The 13,854-nt window shown below is 37.9% G+C and overlaps 1 protein-coding gene across 1 annotated transcript in view; it reads right to left on the bottom strand.

Moving 5' to 3' along the window:
* The window catches only part of RFX3 (regulatory factor X3), a 445,346-nt gene that overhangs the window by 418,561 nt on the left and 12,931 nt on the right, over positions 1–13,854 (bottom strand). The window lies entirely within an intron of this gene.

Genomic DNA, 13,854 nt, shown 5'->3' on the forward strand with positions numbered 1-13,854 from the left:
CCCATTGCGAGATTCTGATGCCATCTTCTATGGAAGTGCGCTCTTGTAAGCGCAATGCGAACATTTCGAGTTACTTGTAATACCAGCACAATATTGTGCACGCAAGCGATAATTAGAGCTCCACTTGTAATCTAGCCCTAAATATACAATGTGGCCCTTTCATGGACTTGTGGGACAACTTTGTGTCCCATTGGATGATACTGGTTTCCCTATGGTCAAATAGTTTCTATTTGAAACCCCTATATGCTCTATTAAATGATATTTTACACCTTAGCAATGCATAATTGTACTGAGACATATTTTGCAGATTTATACAACGTAACGCTCTTCTCCCCAGTTACAAGAGAATAATTTTTGCAAGTGATTAAGCTCTTAATTGTATGACTGCTAAAGAGGACTGAAAAGAACATTTTTTATGAAGAGTGCTTCACTGTTTCAGTGTTTTTCCAATAAAATTTACATATGTATTAAGTAATTCTGATAGAGTACTCCAATACATAGTTTTGTCTCAACAAAAAGCGAAGGCATGTAGCTAAAGCCCTCTTCATTTTTCTTTAATAAAAAGGCAGCCTTAAATGAGAAGCCCACTAGAGATTAAAATTTTAATATCAATAGAACTGTGCAGAGTAAGTTTTGATTTTATTTAAAGCGAGTCTAACCACTAATTATGAGTATTTTGCCTTAAAGGGACATTCAATTCAAAATAAAATGTTCCTGATTTCAAAAGAAGCATTTAAAAAAAAAATATGTCCAATTCAATGCAATTATCAACATAGCTTTGTTCCCTTTTTTTTTTGTAATTCTTTGTTGAAGAGTAAAACCTAGTAGGCTTAGGAGTATGCATATGCCTTTAGAAGTCTGTGGCAGCAGTTTGCAACTATGTATAACATTGCTATAAACAATGTTACAAACACTGCTGCCAGGTGGCTAAGGACACGTACACACTCCTAAGCTCATCTAGGATTACTCTTTTACAAAGTGAACCATGAGAAATAAGCAAAATCCATAGTATGTATGTAAATTAGAAAAAATGCAATTTAAAAAAAAACAACTTTCAAACTTACTTTTATCATAAAATTTGCTTTGTTTTCTTGGTATTCTTTGTTAAAAGCTAAACCATAGGCTCATATGCTGATTTCTAAGCCGTTTAAGGCCTCCTCTTATCTCAGTGCATTTTTCACAGTTAGGCAGTGCTAGTTCATATGTGCCATATAGAGTACATTGTGCTCAACACTGATTGGCTAAAATGCAAGTCTGTCAAAAGAACTGAAATAAAGGGGCAGTCTGCAGAGGCTTAGATACAGGTAATCACAGAGGTAAAACTGTAATTATATAACAGTGTTGGTTATGCAAAACTGGGGAATGGGCAATAAAGGGATTAACTATCTTTTCAAACAATACAAAATTGCAATTGTCTCATTAAAGGGACAGTCTACACCAGAATTTTTATTGTTTAAAAAGATAGCTAATCCCTTTATTACCTAGTTCCCAGTTTTGTTTAATCAACACAGTTATATTAGTGGTTTTTGACAGACATGCAGTTTAGCCAATCAGTGCAGACTCCTAAATAACTCCACGGGAGTGAGCACAATGATATCTATAAGACACACATGAACTAGTACTGTCTAACTCTGAAAAACTTTCAAAATGCTCTGAGCTAAGAGGCGGTTTTCAACGGTTTAGAAATCAGTTTGAGCCTACCTAGGTTTAGCTTTTCAAAAATACCACCAAGGGAACAAAGCACATTTTATGATAAAAGTAAATTGGAAAGTTGTTTAAAATTGCATGCCCTATCTGAATAATGAAAGTTTAATTTTGGCTAGACTGTCCCTTTAAGTTTCATTTTTACTTTACTGTTTTTTCAATATAAAATTATATAAATAAAAGGTTTGCTTTATATATGGATCATTGTTATGTGCTAAATAATCATTCTAATATTCTGTGCAGACACACATTTTACATAATTTTATGTTTGTTATAATGTTTGCTATATGGGAGAATGGTCACTAATGGAGGGGAGTGGCCAAGGACCCCATTACATTATACTCATGCTAAAGATAAAGCCTCAAAATAAAATTAGTTTGTAATCATTTTTTTAGTTTAAAATTATAAAGGAATGTATTTCCTATTAATGAATTTAACTGTATATAATTCTCTCATTAAAAAAGTGGTACAAAAATGCACATGCTTAAAGGGACCTAATACCCCAATGTTTTTCATGATTCAGGTAGAGCATGCAATTTCGTATATTTCTATGATCTATTTTGCTGTGTTCTCTTTATTGAAAAGCATACCTACGTAGTCTCAGGAGCAGGAATGCTGATTGGTGACTGCACATATATGCTTCTTGTCACTGGCTCACCTGATGTGTTCAGTAGTGCATTGCTGCGTCTTCAGCAAAGGATACCAATAGAATGAAGTCAATTTGAAAGATGTTTAAAACGTTATGGTCTAAATGAATCATAAAAGCAAAACTGGTATTGGGTCAGCCAATAGGATTGAAGCTCAATCCTATTGGCTGATTGCATCAGCCAATAGAATTTTTTACCCTTTAATTCCTATTGGTTGATAGAATTCTATCAGCCAATCGGAATTCAAGGGACGCCATCTTGGATGACGTCCCTTAAAGGGAACCTTCAGTGTACAGCTGGGACCGTATGAAGAGGATGCTCCGCGCCGGATGTCTTGAAGATGGACCCGCTCCGCGCCAGAAGGAGGAAAATAGAAGATGCCTGCCTGGATGATGACTTCTTGCCGCTTGGATGAAGACTTCTCATGGCTTTGTTGAAGACTTCTTGCCGCTTGGATGAGGACTCCGCCGGGTGGATGAGGATGGAGGTCCGGTCTTCCATAACTGTAAGTGGATCTTTGGGGGTTAGTGTTAGGTTTTATTAAGGGTTTATTGGGTGGGTTTTATTTTTAGCTTAGGGTTTTGGCAATGTAAAAGAGCTGAATGCCCTTTTAAGGGCAATGCCCATCCAAATGCCCTTTTCAGGGCAATGGGTAGCTTAGGTTTTTTAGATAGAATTTTATTTGGGGGGGGGATGGTTGTGTGGGTGGTGGGTTTTACAGTTGGGGGATGTTTGTATTTTTATTTGCCAGATAAAAGAGCTGATATCTTTGGGGCAATGCCCCACAAAAGGCCCTTTTAAGGGCTATTGGCAGTTTAGTTTAGGCTAGTGGTTTTATTATTTTGGAGGGCTTTTTATTTTGATAGGGCTTATAGATTAGGAGTAATTAGTTTAAATATTTGATCATTTCTTTTTTATTTTGTGTAATTTAGTGTTTATTTTTTTGTGTGATTTAGTTAATTGTATTTGATTAATGTAATTTATTTAATTTTAGTGTAATGTTAGGTTTTACTGTAAGACAGGTTATATTTTATTTTACAGGTAAATTTGTATTTATTTTATCTAGGTAGTTAGTAAATAGTTAATAACTATTTACTAACTACCTAGTTAAACTAAATACAAACTTACCTGTGAAATAAAAATAAAATATAAACTAGATACAATATAACTATTAGTTATATTGTAGCTAGCTTAGGTTTTATTTTACAGGTAAGTATTTATTTAGTTTTAAATAGGAATAATTTAGGTATTAATTGTAATTTTTATTTGGAATTATTTTAATTATGTTAAAGTTAGTGGGTGTTAGGGTTAGGGGTTAATAGTATTATAGTGGCGGGGACATTGGGGGCAGCAGATTAGGGGTTTAATAACAGTAATGTAGGTTGCGGCGATGTTGGGGGCAGCAGATTAGGGGTGTTTAGACTCAGGGTTTATGTTAGGGTGCTAGGTTTAAACATAAAAAAAAATTCCCCATAGACATCAATGGGGCAGCGTTAGGGAGCTTTACGCTCCATGATTGCAGGTGTTAGGCTTTTTTTTAGCCGGCTCTACCCATTGATGTCTATGGGGAAATCGTGCACGAGCACGTAACAGCAGCTCAAAGCAGCACTGGTATTTGTGTGCGGTATGGAGCTCAACGCTGCCATATCGCCCGCAAACGCCAGTTTTTTTTAAACTCGTAATACCAGCGCTATAGGGCATGAAATACCGCCAAAGATGCTGCGGTCGTTAATTTCCCTATAGCGCTCAAAACTTGTAATCTGGCTGAGTGTATGCTACTGTTTCAATACAGAGACCTTACTGCTTTGTTTGCAGAAAAATGCAAGTAGAAAAATGTTTTTGTTCATTAAACTTAGTTTGATATATTCTGTGTTGTGTGAATATTTGATACTGTTTATAATGTTGTTTAGCATTTAAAGTCTTCATTTCAAAGCTTTAAAAATAATGCATTATAGGTTACTTAGGTTCCAGGCCCCTCTCAAAATTGACATAACTCCCTCACTTCCCATTGACTTACATTATAAACTGGGTTTCAATTTACAACAGTTTCGATTTACAACCATTCCTTCTGGAACCTAACCCCGGCGTAAACTGAGGGCTACCTGTATATCTGAGCAGAAACTACCTTCCTGTTTTGCCTTTGGTAACTTCTGCTTTCAAAGTACACAACATAAATGATAAGGAAATAAAAAGCCAAATAACTTTTCACGTTATTTTTAGAAATAATAATAGATGTTGCTGGAGAGGATAAGAAACAAAAGATTCTCTCCAGGGGGCCTCTCGTCATGCTGAAAAAGCAAGCAGCCCATAGTTGTTCAAGGCACATTACTGTTTATTTGTATTTGAAAATAAAGTGCTCCAGAAAGTCTTACATAGTATGTTTAAATTAGCATATATTAGGCTTAATAATACTGGATGAGCAAAACAATAAATATGTGAGAATGAGAATTTTTTTTTAGAAGCAAAATATGTTATTTAAGAAATAAAGTCTGGTATACTAAGTATTTCCTTTTGTGCATGCATTGAAATATAATTACTATAATTAAAACTCTTAAAATTACATTAAATTTTAGGTATATTAAAATCCCCCCCCCCAACTACATACTTTATTTTTTATTTATTTATTTAGTTTTAATCTGTGAGTCAGGCTGAATTTTTCAAAATACCTACCAGAATATTTATTCTGAATTTCAATAGTAAAAAGCAAATATGCCATGTGTCTGTTAATGCAAAGGTGGATGCAAATTAAAAATTGATTGCATATTTTAATAGAAAGAAAATATATATTTGGAATAAAAGTGACAAAAAAATGAAAGATACAAAAAAAATGTGTATTTTCCCTTCAATGACTGCATGTGTAAGTGTTCTCAGGCTTGCATCCCACTGAGAGAAACACTTACAAGCTCTTGCTTTGCGGTATATAAAGACTACTTTGCTGTATACAGTTTTATCACTGACCTTTTAAAGAAAACACAGCTGTGTGCTTTAATTTTCAGCACTTTCCTCCAAGTACGCAATGGCGAAAGCCAAAAAAAACTCTTACTCTTTTTTTAAATTTAATATAGTTATATATATATCACTATTTGATTATCTCTCTCTCTCTCTCTCTCTATATATATATATATATATATATATATATATATATATATATATATATATATATACTGCATGAATCCTCAGTCCTATACTAACAACACAATACATATACCAGAGGCACGCAGCACAGTAATATCCAATAACCTAGATACTCTAATCTTATTAATCACATTAGTCCTAACCGAAGGAAACCTAATACCCTAGTGACATCTCCTTAGGTGCATTTCCCTCCCACACATACAAATCTTTAAAGGTGCAACCACCCCAAAGCAAGATCATTTAGCACAGGACCACCACAACCTATAATTCTATATCTTCCAAAATAACTACTTTTCCCCAGTGCAGCACCCACCAGAGGACCACCCAAATTGATAAAAGTCTTCCACAGGGACCCCACATCATTCTTAAGAAATACACACCCCATTAGAGCCTAATTAGTCCCTTTAAGCCCCCTATTGTCAATTATCCTTGCATGACCCCATCCCAAATGCAAATAACCCTTGTACCCAAGGGTCCTTCCAGCAAAAGTACCAAGTAACTAAGAACCCCTAAGCACCTTAGTAGGTAGTAATATTCTGGATAACATTTGCTATTTGCAAAGACCCACTAGAGTACTAAAGGTCCCACTAGAGCACAGGTCTAGTGATCAAGAAAACATTTCTAAAATCTGCATGCCCATGACGTAAAATCACTGCATTTACATTGATACATCTACATCTTCCAGCAGAAAAGTTTGATAATATATGATGATATAAAAAAATAAAAAAATCACAAACGGCTTCAGTAATTGCCGTCCAAATAAACAGACCAACTTGAGGGAATTCACTTGAAGTGAATAAAGGTAATTTTACTGTATGGTGGAGACCTTTTAAATGTAATCGCTTCTGTAAAAGCATTTCTTTTTCCAGTTGCACTTTTCACTGTCAAACAGCTTGAGATGCCTCTAACTATAAAACACTTTAGATGACAGGTTTACAAGCTTGCTGTAACTTTACATTTTATGTCTAATTTGTGTTAAAGCTCTGGAGCAATTATCTATCTTGTTAGGTATAATTTCACGCAATATGGCTTATTATATTTTGCTTCTTTATTTAGAATATTTGTATTTCTTAAACCATTACCGAAATGCACCAAACCAAAATACTGTATTTCATTCATGGTTAGACAGAAACCTTTATTTTATTTTTTTTTCATACACATGACATTATACACAGGTGTCTGCTTTTTAAAGCATACGCATGCCCATTTCTCTCTGTACATAATCAAGCTGAATATTGTGCAAATGAGGTTCACAATGACTCACTTTTTTACTTCAGTCTGCTTTTAGGCAGACTCCCTTTATGCCATAGCATCCCTGTATACACAGCTTTTAAGCTTGACTAGGGTGAGTACAGTATTCAGACCATCCCAGGACAGCTGTTTCGTGAACCTCATTTTCATATCTTACCCAGAATCTTTTGCTGCATTGTAAACAATGTATACAGAGGTTTTCTGTGGGAAAAACAAGGCTTCTGACTTGTCTAGATGTGTTAATGGCCTACACAATTAGTTATTCACTCTACATTTTATGCACAGTGGAGGATTTTAAACTCACATTTCACCTCCCCATAATTTGAAAAGTTGTTGTATTTCGCCAGTAAATCAACTTCACCCAGCAGTGATTCAACCTACTCCCATGTGATAAATGGCAAAAACCATGAAACAGCTGTCCTCGGATGGTCTGAACCACTGTACTAACCTTAGCAAAGCTTAAATGCTGTGTTTAAAGTGATGCTATGGCATAAAGGGAGTGTGCCTAAAAGCAGACTGAAGTAAAAAAGTGAGTCATTGTGAACCTCATTTGCATGTCTTACCAAGAATATTTTGCTACAAAGTTTTCTGTGGAAAAAGCAAGCCTTCTGAGTTGTCTAGATCTGTTAAAGGGCTACGCAGCAGTCGTTTTGACATGAAATAGTAGAACAAATACAGGTGTTAGCAATGACATTAATTAGGGTTCCACAAAGTCGTAGGACCAGCACACCTTTAAACATAAATGTCCAGCAGGTTTCAAGGTGGGTGCAACACAATCAGAGCAAAAAACCCTTGCTCCAAATAATCAAGTGTCCAAATAAATGTATCACTCTCAGGTGTGGAAAAGTGAAATAACCTTTATTAGGTAGAAAGCAACGTTTTGCTCCTTGACAAAGGGGCAGGTGCCCCGAAACGTTGCTGTCTACCTAATAAAGGTTATTTCACTTTTCCACACCTGTGAGTGATACATTTCTGCATACCTAGAAATGTCATCATGTTTATCATGTCCTATTAAAACACAAGGAGTGTTTTTAATCTAAATCCAGCAAGTGCAGTCCCTCATTGAATGTATACAGATTGTTTTAACCTAGCACCCTGGTTGTCATCCTATATGAAGTGGGAGTGCAGATACATATATCAACACATATACATATTGTTTTAATATATATATATATATATATATATATATATATACACACATACATACAGTACTGTGCAAAAGTCTTAAACCCCCATTAGATTTGTTGTTTTTGCAATGTTTTAATGACCATCCATATTTATTGTCCGGTCTCTTTATTAAGATACAAAACAGAAAATACAGGAAATATGCACACAAAATATTAAAAAACGCAATTTTCAGAACAAAATAGCATCTTCAGGCAAAAGTCAGTATTTAATGTGACCTCCCTTGGCACTAAGCACCTCTTGAACTCTTTAGGGGAGACTGTCCTGGAGTTTTCTAAAGTAATCTTCTGTTATAATATACCAGGATTCTTTCAGCACTCTGTCCAGGTGATCCCTTACTGCCTCTATAATAATCAGGTCTGGACTCTGTGGAGGACAGTCCATGACGCTCAGTGTTTTATCAGCTGTTTTTCTCTTCAAATATGATTTCACTGCATTAGCAGTGTGCTTGGGAACGTTATCATGCTGAAAAATAAAACTGGCATGATGAATTAAAACCTGTTTGTACTTTTCAGCATTCATGATCCCATCAATTCGGACAATATCGCCAGAACACACCCTCCACCATGTTTCACTGAAGGACACAAACACTCTTTCTTCCATCTCTCTCCAACTCTTCTTATTACATATTGTCGACAATTGGACCCAAAAATTTCAAACTTGGATTTGTCACTCCATAATACTCTTTTTCACTGATCTTCGTTCCAATCTTTGTGAGCTTTAGCATATTTTAGCCTTTCCACCCTATTACCCTTCCAAAAAATTGGTTTCTTGGCTGCTACCCTTCTACAAAACATAATTTATGCTTACCTGATAAATTTATTTCTCTTGTAGTGTATCCAGTCCACGGATCATCCTTTACTTATGGAATATATTCTCCTTCCCAACAGGAAGCTGCAAGAGTCCACCCACAGCAAAGCTGCTATATACCTCCTCCCCTAACTGCCATAATCAGTCATTCGACCGAAAACATGCAGAGAAAGGAAAAACCATAGGGTGCAGTGGTGACTGTAGTTCAAATGAAAAAAATTACCTGCCTTAAAGTGACAGGGCGGGCCGTGGACTGGATACACTACAAGAGAAATAAATTTATCAGGTAAGCATAAATTATGTTTTCTCTTGTTAAGTGTATCCAGTCCACGGATCATCCATTACTTATGGAATACCAATACCAAAGCTAAAGTACACGGATGATGGGAGGGACAAGGCAGGTACTTAAACGGAAGTTACCACTGCCTGTAAAAAACCCTTTCTCCCAAAAATAGCCTCCGAAGAAGCAAGGTATCAAATTTGTTAAATTTGAAAAGTATGAAGCGCAGACCAAGACTCCGTCTTGTAAATCTGCTCAACAGAAGCCACATTTAAAAAAGGCCCAAGTGAAAACCACAGCTCTAGTAGAATGAGCTGTAATCCCTTCAGGAGGCTGCTGTCCAGCAGTCTCATAAGCTAAATGAATTATGCTTTTTAACCAAAAAGACAGAGAGGCTGCTGAAGTCTTTTGACCTCTCCTCTGTCCAGAATAGACAACAAACAAGGTGAACGTTTGATGAAAACTGTAGTAGCTTGTAAGTAAAACTTTAAAGCACAAACCACATCCAATATTGTGTAATAGACGTTCCTTCTTTGAGGAAGGATTAGGATACAAGCATGGAACAACTATCTCTTGAGTGATGTACTTGTTAGATACCACCTTAGGAAAAAACCCAGGTTGGTACGCAGGACTACCTTATCCGTACGAAGGACCAGATAAGGAGAATCACATTGTAACACAGATAACTTGGAGACTCTACGAGTCGAGGAATTAGCTACCCAAAAGGAACTTTCCAAGATAAAGATTGATATCTATGGAACAAAAAAGGTTCAAACGGAACTTCTTGAAGAACCTTAAGAATCAGGTTTAAGCTCCATGGCGGAGCAACAGTTTTAAACACAGGCTTGGATCTAACCAAAGCCTGACCAAATGCCTGAACGTCTAGAATACCTGCCAGACGCTTGTGCAAAGAAATAGAGAGAGTAAAAATCTGTCCCCTTTTAAGGAATTAGCTGACAACCCTTTTCTCAAAAACATCTTGGAGAAAAGATAATATCCTGGGAATCCAGACTTTACTCCATGAGTAACCCTTGGATTCATAACAATCAGATATTTACACCATATCTATGTTCAATTTTCCTAGAGACAGGCTTTCATGTCTGTATTAAGGTATCAATGACTGACTCGGAGAAGCCATGCTTTGATAACATCAAGCGTTCAGTCTCCAGGCAGTCCATCTCAGATTGATTCTATTTAGATGGTTGAAAGGACCCTGAGGTAGAGGGACCTGTCTCAGAAGCAGAGACCGTGATGGAAAGGATGACATGTCCACCAGATCTGCATACCAGGTCCTGCGTGGCTACGCAGGCGCTGTCAAAAACACCAAAGCCCTCTCCTGCTTGGTCTTGACCTCCGGAGGAAATCCCACTCCCCCGGAAGAAAAGTCTGACGACTTAGAAAATCCACCTCCCAGTTCTCAACACCTGGGATATGGATAGCTGATAGACAAGAGTGAGTCTCTGTCCAGTGAATTATTGTAAGACTTCTAACATCGCTAGGGAACTTCTGTTCCCCCTTGATGGCTGATGTAAGCCACAGTCGTGTATATTGTCCGACTGAGTATGATGTACCTCAGAGTTGCTAACTGAGGCCAAGTCTGAAGAGCATGGAATATCACTCCCAGTTCCAGAATATTTATTAGAAGGAGGGTCTCCTCCTAAGTCCACTATCCCTGAGCCTTCAGGGAGTTCCAGACTGCATCCCAACCTAAAAGGCTGGCATCTATTGTAACAATTGTCCCATCTGACCTGCGGAAGGTCATACCATTGGACAGATGGACCCGACATAGTCACCAGAGAAGAGAATCTCTGGTCTCTTGGTCCAGGTTTAACAGGGGGACAAATCTGTGTAATCCCTGTTCCTCTGACTGAGCATGCATAGTTGCAGCGGTCTGAAATGTAGACGTGCAAACGTACTATGTCCCTTGCCGCTACCATTAAGCCGATTTCATTCATGTACTGAGCCACTGAAGGGCGCGGATGGGATGAAAAAACACGGCAGAAATTTAGAAACTTTGACAACCTGGACTCCGTCAGGTAAATTTTCATTTCTACAGAATCTATCAGAGTCCCTAGGAGGGAAACCCTTGAGATTGGGGATAGAGAACTCTTTCCTTGTTCACTTTCCACCCATGTGATCTCAGAAATGCCAGTACTACGTCCGTATGAGACTGGGCAATTTGGATGTTTGACGCCTGTATCAGGATGTCGTCTAAATAAGGGGCCACTTCTATGCCCCGCGGTCTAAGGACCGCCAAAGCGACCCCAGAACCTCCATAAAGATTCTTGGGGCTGTAGATATCCCAAAGGAAAGAGCTACAAACTGGTAATGCCTGTCTAGAAAGGCAAACCTGAAAAACGATGGTGATCTTTATGCATCACAATGTGAGGATAAGCATCCTTCAAATCCATTGTAGTCCTCTATTGACTCTCCTGGATCATAGTTAAGATGGTACGAATAGTTTCCATCTTAAATGACGGAATTCTGAGGAATTTGTTTAAGATCTTTAGATCCAAAATAGGTCTGAAGGTTCCCTCTCCTTGGGAACCACAAACAGATTTGAGTAAAAACTCTGTCCCTGTTCCTCTCTTGGAACTGGATGGATCTCATACACAATGTAAGAATGCCTCCTTCTTTATCTGGTTTGCAGATAATTGTGAAAGGCGAAATCTCCCCTTTTTTTGGGGGGGAATCTTTGAAATCCAGAAGATATCTCTGGGATATAAATTCCAATGCCTAGGGATCCTGGGCATCTCTTGCCCACGCCTGGGCGAAGAATGAAAGTCTGCCCCCTATAGGATCCGTTACCGGATAGGGGTCCGTTCCTTCATGCTGCCTTAGAGGCAGCAGCAGGCTCCTTGGCCTGCTTATCTTTGTTCCAGGTCTGATTGTCTCCAGACCGCCTTGGACTGAGCAAAAATTCCCTCTTGTTTTGCCTTAGAGGAAGAGGATGCCACACCTGCCCTGAAGTTTTTAAAAGGCACGAAAATTAGACTTTTTTTTTTTTTTTTGGCCCTTGATTTGGACCTATCCTGAGGAAGGGCATGACCTTTTCCTCCAGTGATATAAGCAATAATCTCCTTCAAACCAGGCCCGAATAGGGTCTGCCCCTTGAAGGGAAGTTAAGTAGCTTATTTATTAAAGTCACGACAGCTGACCATGATATAAGCCATAGCGCTCTGCGCGCCAGTATAGTAAAAAAAACAGAATTCTTAGCCGTTAGTCTAGTCAAATGAACAAGGCATCAGAAAACAAAGGAATTGGCTAGCATAAGCTTGTCAAATATATTCATCCAATGGAGTCGCTTAACTGTAAAGCCTCATCAAGAGACTCAACCCAGAACGCCGCAGCAGCAGTGACAGAAGCAATGTATGCAAGGGGCTGCAGGATAAAACCCTGTTGAATAAACATTTTTTATCCATTGGATCTAAAAAGCACAACTGTCCTCGTCAGAGGTAGTGGTACGCTTAGCTAGAGTAGAAACTCTTCTCTCCACCTTAGGAACTGTCTGCCAGAAGTCCCGTGTGGTGGTAACTATTAGAAAACATTCTTCTAAAAAATAGGAGGGGAAGAGAACGGCACACCTGGTCTATCCCATTCCTTATTAAAAAAAAAATAAAAAAAATGTAGTAAACCTCTTTAGGTATTGGAAAAACATCAGTACACACCGGCACTGCATATTATTTATCCAGTCTACACAATTTCTCTGGCCCTGCGATTGTACACATTCATTCAGAGCAGCCAAAGCCTCCCTGAGCAACAAGTGGAGGTTCTCAAGCATAAATTTTAAATGTAGAAATATCAGAATCAGGTTAAATCATCTTCCCTGAGTCAAAAAAAAAAATCACCCACAGACTAAGCATATTGTGAGGTAGTATCATACATGGTTCTTAAAGCGTCTGCATGCTCTGTATCTACCCCCAGAGCTAACTGCTTTCCTTTAATTTCAGGTAGTCTGACTAATACTGCTGCCAGAATATTATTCACCACCTTTGCCATGTCTTGTAAAATAAACGCTATGGGCGCCCTTGATGTACTTGGCGCCATTTGAGCGTGAGTCCCTGAAGCGGGAGTCGAAGGGTCTGACACGTGGGGAGAGTTAGTCGGCATAACTTTCCCCTCGACAGAATCCCCTGGTAAAAGAAACGCTATGGGTGCCCTTGATGTACTTGGCGCCATTTGAGCGTGAGTCCCTAAAGCGGGAGTCAAAAGGTCTGACACGTGGGGAGAGTTAGTCGGCATAACTACCCCCACGACAGAATCCTCTGGTGATAATGTTTTTAAAGACAAAAAATGATCTTTATTGTTTAACATGAAATCAGTACATCTGGTACACATTCTAAGATGGGGTTGCACCATGGCTTTAAAACATAATGAACACAGAGCTTCCTCTATGTTAGACATGTTAGAACAGACTAATAATGAGACTAGTAAGCTTGGAAAACACTTTAAATCAAGTTAACAAGCAATTATATAAAACGTTACTGTGTCCTTAAGAGAAACAAATTTTGTCAAAATTTGAAAAACAGTGAAAAAAAAAAAAAGGCAGTAAAACAAACGAAATTTTTACAGTACATGTAATAAGGTAACAGAGCATTGCACCCACTTGCAAATGGATGATTAACCCCTTAATGCAAAAAACAGATAAAAAAAAAAAAACGACATAGACGTTTTTAAAAACAGACACAACAAACTGCCACAGCCAACAGTGGGAAGCTTCAGTTAACTGTTTCTATGCAAAATTTAAGCCAGCCATGTGGAAAAAACTTAGGCCCCAATAAGTTTTATCACCAAACATATGTTAAAAAACGATTAAACATGCCAGCAAACGTTTTAAAACAC

The sequence above is a fragment of the Bombina bombina genome, chromosome 2 (genome assembly GCF_027579735.1).
Source record: "Bombina bombina isolate aBomBom1 chromosome 2, aBomBom1.pri, whole genome shotgun sequence".
Classification (NCBI taxonomy): Eukaryota; Metazoa; Chordata; class Amphibia; order Anura; family Bombinatoridae; genus Bombina; species Bombina bombina.